This window comes from Colobus angolensis, unplaced genomic scaffold (genome assembly GCF_000951035.1).
Source record: "Colobus angolensis palliatus isolate OR3802 unplaced genomic scaffold, Cang.pa_1.0 Scaffold113, whole genome shotgun sequence".
Classification (NCBI taxonomy): Eukaryota; Metazoa; Chordata; class Mammalia; order Primates; family Cercopithecidae; genus Colobus; species Colobus angolensis.
The window spans coordinates 6,456,235-6,464,566 of NW_012112364.1; the positions used below are offsets into that span (position 1 = coordinate 6,456,235).

Below are 8,332 nucleotides of genomic sequence, written 5' to 3' on the forward strand. Positions count from 1 at the left end.
CCTCTATAGATGTATATTTTATAGTACAATTTGTTCAAAAAAAGAATTTAAGATTTAAGATAACTAGTTCCTATGATCTGTAAGCCACATGAGTAGGTGCTACACGAATGAGATTTAGCTCCAATAGTATATTAAATAGGGGGAAAATCAAAAGTTTCTATAAGTAACTGGTAGAAAGATTAAATGAGCCCTTGGAGGCCAGCCTAGGAACTTACCTTTTATATACAACACTCTTTTCCCCGCCTGCAGCTTCGAGATGGAATCTCACTGTTGCTTAGGATGGAGTGTTATGGCATAATGGTGGCTCACTGCAGCCTCAAATTCTGGGCCCTAGTGATCCTGCCACCTCAACCTCCCAAGTCGCTAGGATTACAGGCATGTACTACCATGCCTGGATAATTTTTTTCTATTTTTTAGAGAAAGGGGCTCACTATGTTGTCCAGGCTGGTCTTGAACTCCTAGTCGCAAGCCATCCCGTTGTCTCAGCCTCCCATGTCCATATACAACATTATTTCCACCAAGACCCTAAAAACTAACTTCTATTCTTTAGAAATGCTCATCACTTATATGCTGGAAACCATTCGTATTGAGTTTCTTCATTGATTTTACTAGTAAACCAAATTTAATGTCACGCAAGAAGACATTCTTATTTCTCTTTTAGACTTAAAATGGCAGATTTCTTACCCAAAGAAAACACTACAAGTCTGTTAAATATATTCCTTGAATGTTCTTCCCATCTCCTGAACAATCACTAAGTCACTTCAGTAAGTTTCTTTTATAAATGCTATCTCCACTTCCAGGCAGTAAGCTGTCTAAGGGCAGGAACCAGTATATCTTTACGTAATAGCAATGGTAGTTGATTATTAATGCTCTAACCCAAATTAGTAGCTAATCTGAACCTCTGGATTCGGTCATTGGGAGTACTTACCTCCCATTATCTCACAGAATGCAACATTTCATGGGGGAAACCTGACCAAAACTAGCAATATCGACAACTGTAGTGTGCTGTGTCCCCCACCAGGTTACTTCAGCGTGTATGTGTGTGTTGCTTGGATCCTGAAGGCTGGGCAGGGAGCCAAGGCCATGGTGCCTAACTGAGGAGCAGGGATCCCTGAGAACATATCACAGAAAACACTGTCATCGTGCACACAGAGTAGGCAAACAGTCAGAACACTAGCTTAAAGGCAGCTTAGAGATGGGAGGCAGGGTGACTCTAGAGCTTCTCAGGAATGTCCAGTATGTAAGTCCTAGTAAACTCAGCTATTCGTCAAGCTGAACTTGCCCAAATTATTCTTTGGTCTCTCAATGCCTTCCTAGTTTGGGGGGATGTTACAGTCCCAAGTTTTCCTTATAACGACCATCACATTCATAAGCAGGATCCAGGCCAATGACAGAATGGAATATTAAAATTTTCAACTATTATACCATCAGAACACTCAGGAAGGACATCTTGGAAAGATGGAATGTTTCTCCACCTGAGAAAGTGTTATTCTTTTTATTTTTCAAGTTTAATTTTTAATTTGTTAGAACTCAGTAAATGATGATTTCAAAAGCAGAGTTTGCATCAAATTAACACTTAACTCAGGGCAAAAATACATTTAAAAAAACCTAAATCTTAAGGCAGAAGTAAAACATTATAAAAACAGTATGTCTAATACAGACTGTAAAATGTCAGATTTTTAAGAGATTCACACAGTATTTTATAGCACTAAAATATTAATACAGTCAGAAATATTATCAATTGGTCCAAGATTTGTTTATAAAATGTCTAGACTGCTAATTGAAGAAGTGTTGCTATATAAGTAATAGCTACAATACAACCAACCAAGTGATTGTTTTTATGACAAAAGAACTAAGGCAGGTAATTGAGTGGTTTCCATTTGTAAAGCTTTTGCAGTATTAAATATAAAGTATTACTAGGGGTATTTTTTGATTCATTTCCCTACCCTAATGCCCCCAGAATGTACATCACTTCTCTTTAACTCTATTTTTAAAATTCTGTGAACCACCATACCTATTCATTGTAGGCCTGACCCTATGAATTGTTGACTTTGATATGGTGGAAAAATCATTTTGGTAAACTACTCCATCTTCTCCTAGTCATTGAGCAATTTCAAACAGAAGTCTTAAGAATTTTTGCACCCTGACGAGTGAACAATCTGTTTCTTTACCACTATGAAGTTTGAATTTTGACTAGAATCTGTTCGAGTTGTCGATATCGCTAGTTTTGGTCAGGTTTCTCCCATGAAATGTTGCATTCTGTGTGACAGTGGAAAAACAAGTTTCATATTTATGTGCAGTTAACAGGAGCCCTTCTGAGAAACAGGGTTAACAATCTTACATTTCCCCTTGTGATCAAAACCTTTTGTTTTCAGGGAGCAGGATAAGATTTAAAAGTGCTTCAAATCAGAAAACAAGCATTAGCTAGCTTCCACATTCCACTGAGTAGTGTCAAAAAAGATAAATGCATTTAAAATAATTTATAAGTCCAGCAGATATAAGCTTGATGGGTTCCTAACTAACATATTAAGTAATTACAAAGATTCTTTTTTTTTTTTTTTACAAACTTTTAAGCTATTTTATAAAATGGCTATAGACCTCACTGTACTTCTATTTATCTGTGCATTAATAAAAACCTGTTAAAATTCCTTATTTAGTACTTCTGAAAAAGTCTAGTCAAATAAGATCACTAAAATTACCAGAAAAGCTTTGAAATACTGATTGCAGATTCATTTCAAAGTAGATTTAACCCCTTTCAGGATCTGGTGTTTAAATCATGAATGTTTTCACCAACTTCAACTCTGAAAAATATAAAAATTTTAGCCAGTGCTGGCTATAGTTAAACAGTACTGGTATTACTTGAAACAATAAAAATAAAAAATACGTTGCCAATCATGCATTCCACAATTTTTTTTTTTTTTTTTGAGCTCAATAGTATATTTACATTTTTCTCATTAAATGTTCAAAACCAAAAGCGGTTTCTCCTTGCAGCAAATACACATTAAAATACAGTCTCTGTACAGCCAAGAGCTGTGGGCCCTGGCTTGCCCCATGTCCCTGCGCCTCCCTGGTCAAACCCAAAAATAAATATAGTGTTATTGCTCTGCACGGCATAGAGGCAGTGCTCTCCTACCCCCAGAGGAGGCTGGGTGGGAGCTGATGGGGAAGACTTGGCCAGCCCAGGGGTCCAGGGGCTGGAGCCTGCTTGGAGTTATTGCTTCAAGGGGGGGCACTAATGCCCAGTGCAAATTCTGAGAGGAGGAGCGAAGGGACATGGGCCTTTGATCTCCAAGCCCCACTCTGCGCTGAAGGGGGGTAGGATTAAGCAGCAGCAAAAGCACCGCCCACTGGGAGACTGTGGCCTCCATCCCCTTCCCTCCCTGAGACAGGCTTCTGCCTCCCACACATCCCCTGCAGCCCCCTATGGCTCCTGCAAGGCCCCCCACACTCTGGGGGCACGTTATGGTTTGCAAGGGGCAGCACTGTGCCCAGAGCCTGGACACACGTTCCCAGCTTCTGACAGCCCCTAGGAGGGGGGAGGGGAGGTCATGGGGCCTGCTCCCAGGGGCTGATGGCATTGCCCTGGCCCTGCCAGCAGGTTGTGGCACTGCCCAGACCCCAGCTCCGCCCCGTCCTTGGGGCTGACCCCATGCTAGGCAGGTCCTGCCAGAACCCCCACCAATCCCACCTCTTGCCTCAGTCCATCATGGCCTCGAGCATCTTCAAGAACAGCTTGTGCATGGGCACCTTGACCTCCAGCTTCACTCCACAGAAATGGGCCAGCACTTTGCCCGCTGTCTGGCGGAGGAGTGGTAGAGTGAGCAGCAGCCTGCCTGCCCACCGCGGCTCAGCACCCTCTCCGGTGCCAGCCTGGCCAGCTTCATACTCCAGCAGGGCCTCGTACAGAGCTTCTGGCAGCTGCTCCACAGCCTTGGCATCTTCGACGTGCACAGAGTTTGAACTGGCAAGGGCCAGTGCCCTCAGTAGAATGTACTCCTCTCCCTCCAGCCACAGGGCCTGCAGCCTCCGCACCAGTTGCAGCAGGGCAGACCCACGTTTCCCTAGTCCAGCTGCCCGTGCCCCCTCTTCATCCAGGACTAAGTCCTCAGCGAAGGCCAGCTCATCCTGCAGTGGCAGTGAGAGCTGGGCCACACCCGGCACCAGCAACTCCATACACACGCTTTGCAGTCCTGACATCTGGTCAGACAGCGACAGCAATGAGAAGCCTGGGATGCTCTTGGCCCAGCTGATGGTGACCACGATCTCTCAAAGAGGTCACAGAGGGTAGCCACGGCTGGGAGGTGCCCATCAGGGCCAGCAGGGTCGGGCACGGCATAGAGCTTCTCAGGCTCAACCACCAGCAGATGAGACACCAGCGCATTCACTGGGGCTGTCTTTCCGGGGGCCTCCAGCAACTGCCAGGGGCCCAGCAGGGAAGGGGTCCGGAAAGGGCAGCGGACCCACCTCCGGCCGCCGCTTGTACTTCTGCCACTCACCCCGGAGGCGGTCCAGGCGCACTCCGGCAGGCACTTGGTGAAGCGGCAGGCCTGGCAGGCCTTGAGTCTCCGCTTGGTGATCTCACACCCGTTGGACGCCGGACAGCTGTACTCGATGCTCCCCTGGATGGTCCTCTTGAAGAAGGCTTTGCAGCTCTCACAGGATGCCACACCGTAGTGTGTGCCGAAGTCCCTGGGGCGGGCGGGGGTGGAAGACCGGGAGGGCTCTACGTCGGGGAAGGGGCTCTGAAGACCACGTGGGGGCCATAGCCGGAGGCCATGTCCCCACAGACGAGGCAGAGGCTCGGGCAGGGAGCTGAGCACCAGCTTCCCACCGCCCTGCTCGCCATGCCCAGCCCCCTCCCCATCCTCCCCTTCCTTGTGGCCTGGGAAGCAGCGGGTGGGAGCTGGACCAGGGGCCAGGGCCACAGGAGGCTCCGGTCTCCGTCTCCGAGGAACCCTTCGGACCGTCAGGCCTGGCCGGCTCTGCCATGATGTACAGAGGCTCACTGCCCACCACCTGGCGGGACATGGCGCTGGTCACCTGACACGCGGCTGCCCTCCTGCCCCCGCATGCCTATCCCAGGCACCAGGCGGGCGCCGCTCCACCTCCCCGCGCCCGGCCTGCAGGTCCACTCCGACACTCCCGCTGTCGCAGAGGCTGCCACCCGCCGCACCCAGCGCCCCAACCTGCGCGCACCTTCGGGAAGCCGCCTAAAGTTGCCACGCCTCCCCCCAGCCCCGACGCCCGCGGGAGAATTCTCCCAGGTTATCAGGAAGTCGGTGGGGAGAGCCGAGGAAGAGGAAGTTCCCCCTGCCTTTGCGATGACCTTTGACCCAGAGAGGAGGGTGGCCCCAGGCCCCTTGGAGCGCCCCCACGTGGTCTTCAGAGCCCCTTCCCCGACGCAGGGCCCTCCCGGTCTTCCACCCCCGCCCGCCCCGGGGACTTCGGCAAGCGCGGGGTGGAAACCTGCCCCGGGGCGGGCTGGATCGCAGGCCCAACCCTGACCCCGGCCGGGACCCGCAGCCAGAGCCACATCCTGCCCCAGGCCGGCCCACCCGGACTCGGACGCCGGATCTCGCCGGAACCCTGACCAGTCCGGCCCTCGACTGGGTCCCGACCGCCAGTGGCCCAGACTGGCCCCAGAGCCGGACCCCGCCTGCAGCCCGCCTGCCTCCCTGCCGCCGCATTCCACAACTTCAAGAACTAAGCGGCCGGCGCGGTGGCTCGGGCCTGTCATTCCAGCACTTTGGGAGGCCAAGGCAGGAGGATCACCTGTGGTCAGGAGTTCAAGACCAGCCTGGCCAACATGGTGAAACCCTCTCTCTGTTAAACATACTATTAGCTTTCTATTAAAAATACAAACATTAGGCCGGGAGCGGGGGCTCACGCCTGTAATCCCACCACTTTGGGAGGTCAGCGGGTGGATCACGGGGTCAGGAGTTCAAGAGGAGCATGGCCAAGATGCTGAAACCCCGTCTCTACTAAAAATACAAAAAAAACTAGCCGGGCGTGGTGGCAGGTGCCTGTAGTCCCAGCCACTCAGGAGGCTGAGGCAGAGAACTGATTGAACCCGGGAGGCGGAGCTTGCAGTGAGCCCAGATGGCGCCACTGTACTCCAGCCTGGGGAACAGAGCAAGAATCATTTAAAAAAAAAAAAAAATACAAAAATTAGCTGGGCGTGGTGGCAGGTGCCTGTAATTCCAGCCCCTCGGGAGGCTGAGATAGAGAACTGATTGAATCCCGGAGGCGGAGCTTGCAGTGAGCCCAGATGGCGCCACTGTACTCCAGCCTGGGGAACAGAGCGAGAATCATCAAAAAAAAATACAAAAATTAGCTGGGCGTGGTGGCAGGTGCCTGTAATCCCAGCCACTCAGGAGGCTGAGGCAGAAAACTGATTGAACCTGGGAGGCGGAGCTTGCAGTGAGCCCAGATGGCGCCACTGTACTCCAGCCTGGGGAACAGAGTAAGAATCATCACAAAAAAAACCACAAAAATTAGCTGGGCGTGGTGGCAGGTGCCTGTAATGCCAGCTACTTGGGAGGCTGGGGCAGAAGAATCGCCTGAACCCAGGAGGCGGAGGTTGCAGTGAGCCGAGATTGTGCCATTGCACTCCAGCCTGGGCAACAAGACTAAAACCCCATCTCCAAAAAAAAAAAAAAGAATTAGTGGTAAGTTTTCTGCTGAATATCTGTTCTGTTCTTACTATGGTTATTCTGTGCAACATATAACCTGTACTACCATTTTTTCTTGTTTATCTATTTGTGGAAATGAGTCAGCTCAATAAAATGTAAAATATATGTTAGTTTGCTTTAGATGCAAACATTAGCTGTTTTTGGCTTAACTGCATCATAACCAAAAACGTCTATGCCTTGATAATACAATATGAAAAAGTTCACATATGTACATGGGTACATTCCTTAAGTTTTTCCTTAATTCTATCTCAATGTATCTTTACAACTGATACAACTCATCTTTACAACAAAAGTCACAAAGGACAAAGTAGAATGAGTTCATTTTACAGCACTTTAGGTTTTCTGAAGTGTTCCTTTAGGACTTAAAGGACATCATTGAAATGTTGCTTTCCATAGTCTGCAGGATCTATTTGAAGCTCTCGTTCTTCATCATCTTGGATGTCTTCCATTCCGCCATCTTCTTCCTCATTGCAAGCCAGCTCAGCCTGCTTGTCTGCCTCATACTCACCCACGTTACCATCATCCCCATCATAATCCACCAGTTTAGAGCCATGCTGCAGATCAAGAGGGGATTCATTCGCATCAAAGAGTCGGCTTTGCTTCAATTTATGGAAATCACTGACTCTATCCTTGCTAGCTCGCTTTAGTATATCTGTTTGAATTCTGGGTTCACTGTCCAAGTTTGAGCCTGGAATTAAATGCTGAAGAGGACTGGAAGGCTTCTGTTTTCAAGTACCAGGGTTTCCATTGTGGTTTATGTGTGAATCTGGAGGCATATTTGGGGAGAGAGGTTGTCCAGTTGGAAGCTGGGAGATGGCTTGATGACTTTCATGTTGAGAAACTGAAATAGGAGGCTTCCTTAAAGCAGAGGGAAGATCATCAACTTCTGCTAGGTCATTCTCTTCTATTCCAGGCATCCCTGCATCACCACCTCTTTTGATTTGTTCTTTCCCATGTAGAATATGATTGCTTGAAGGTTCTTCATTCTTATCTGCAACATTCTCAGCTACTTTTGGAATATTTTTAGGTACTACTTGATTGTTTATACCCAATTCTTTTCCGTCATTTGACTGAATCTTGTGGGCCTCTTTTGTTCCTGTAAAAACTGGTCTGCTAACTTTTTAATATTTTCTTCATGCTGTGCTCATTTCCTTGATCTGCTGTCGCACACTGAAAACTTTCCTATTCTAACCTCTTCACAAGGTAAGTATTGTTCTTCCTATAGTCCTGAAGCTGGTCTTCTTGTGGAAGAAACTCCTGACAAAGCTCAGCAAGGTGCTCCTTTAAATGATGTATGTCTGCCCTCTGATATGGTATGTTGTTCTCTAGTTAACCTTGTCATCCTCGCATCTCTTCCCCAGGCCCTCTCTGACCTGCAGCAGTCGGCCTCCTTCTGTTGATCTGTTTCTTGTGAGTGTCCACCAACAGCAAGAGGTCCGAACTGTGCTTTTCCAGCCGCCCGCGGGCCACTTGGGTGCGCGGGACCTGCCCCGCAGCTCGGCCTCCTCCTCCTGAAGCAGGACGTGGCAGGAAGAGATGTTCCAGTAGTTCAAGGCGAGGACGACGCTCACTACCAGCAGCACCACCAGCACCAGAGAAGGCAGGCGGCCAGCAGGCCGGTTGGCCCCGAGACCCACCAT

The 8,332-nt window shown here is 48.9% G+C and overlaps 2 pseudogenes across 1 annotated transcript; both read right to left on the reverse strand.

Annotated features, from left to right (window-relative positions):
- Window positions 1-2,557: 2,557 nt before the first annotated feature.
- LOC105523932 lies at window positions 2,558-8,332 on the reverse strand (annotated as a pseudogene). Its single transcript, XR_001003671.1, has 2 exons — window positions 7,025-8,332; window positions 2,558-2,801 (listed from the first exon to the last, which is right to left on the reverse strand). The product of XR_001003671.1 is annotated as a protein CASC4 pseudogene (transcript).
- LOC105523924 lies at window positions 3,697-5,028 on the reverse strand (annotated as a pseudogene).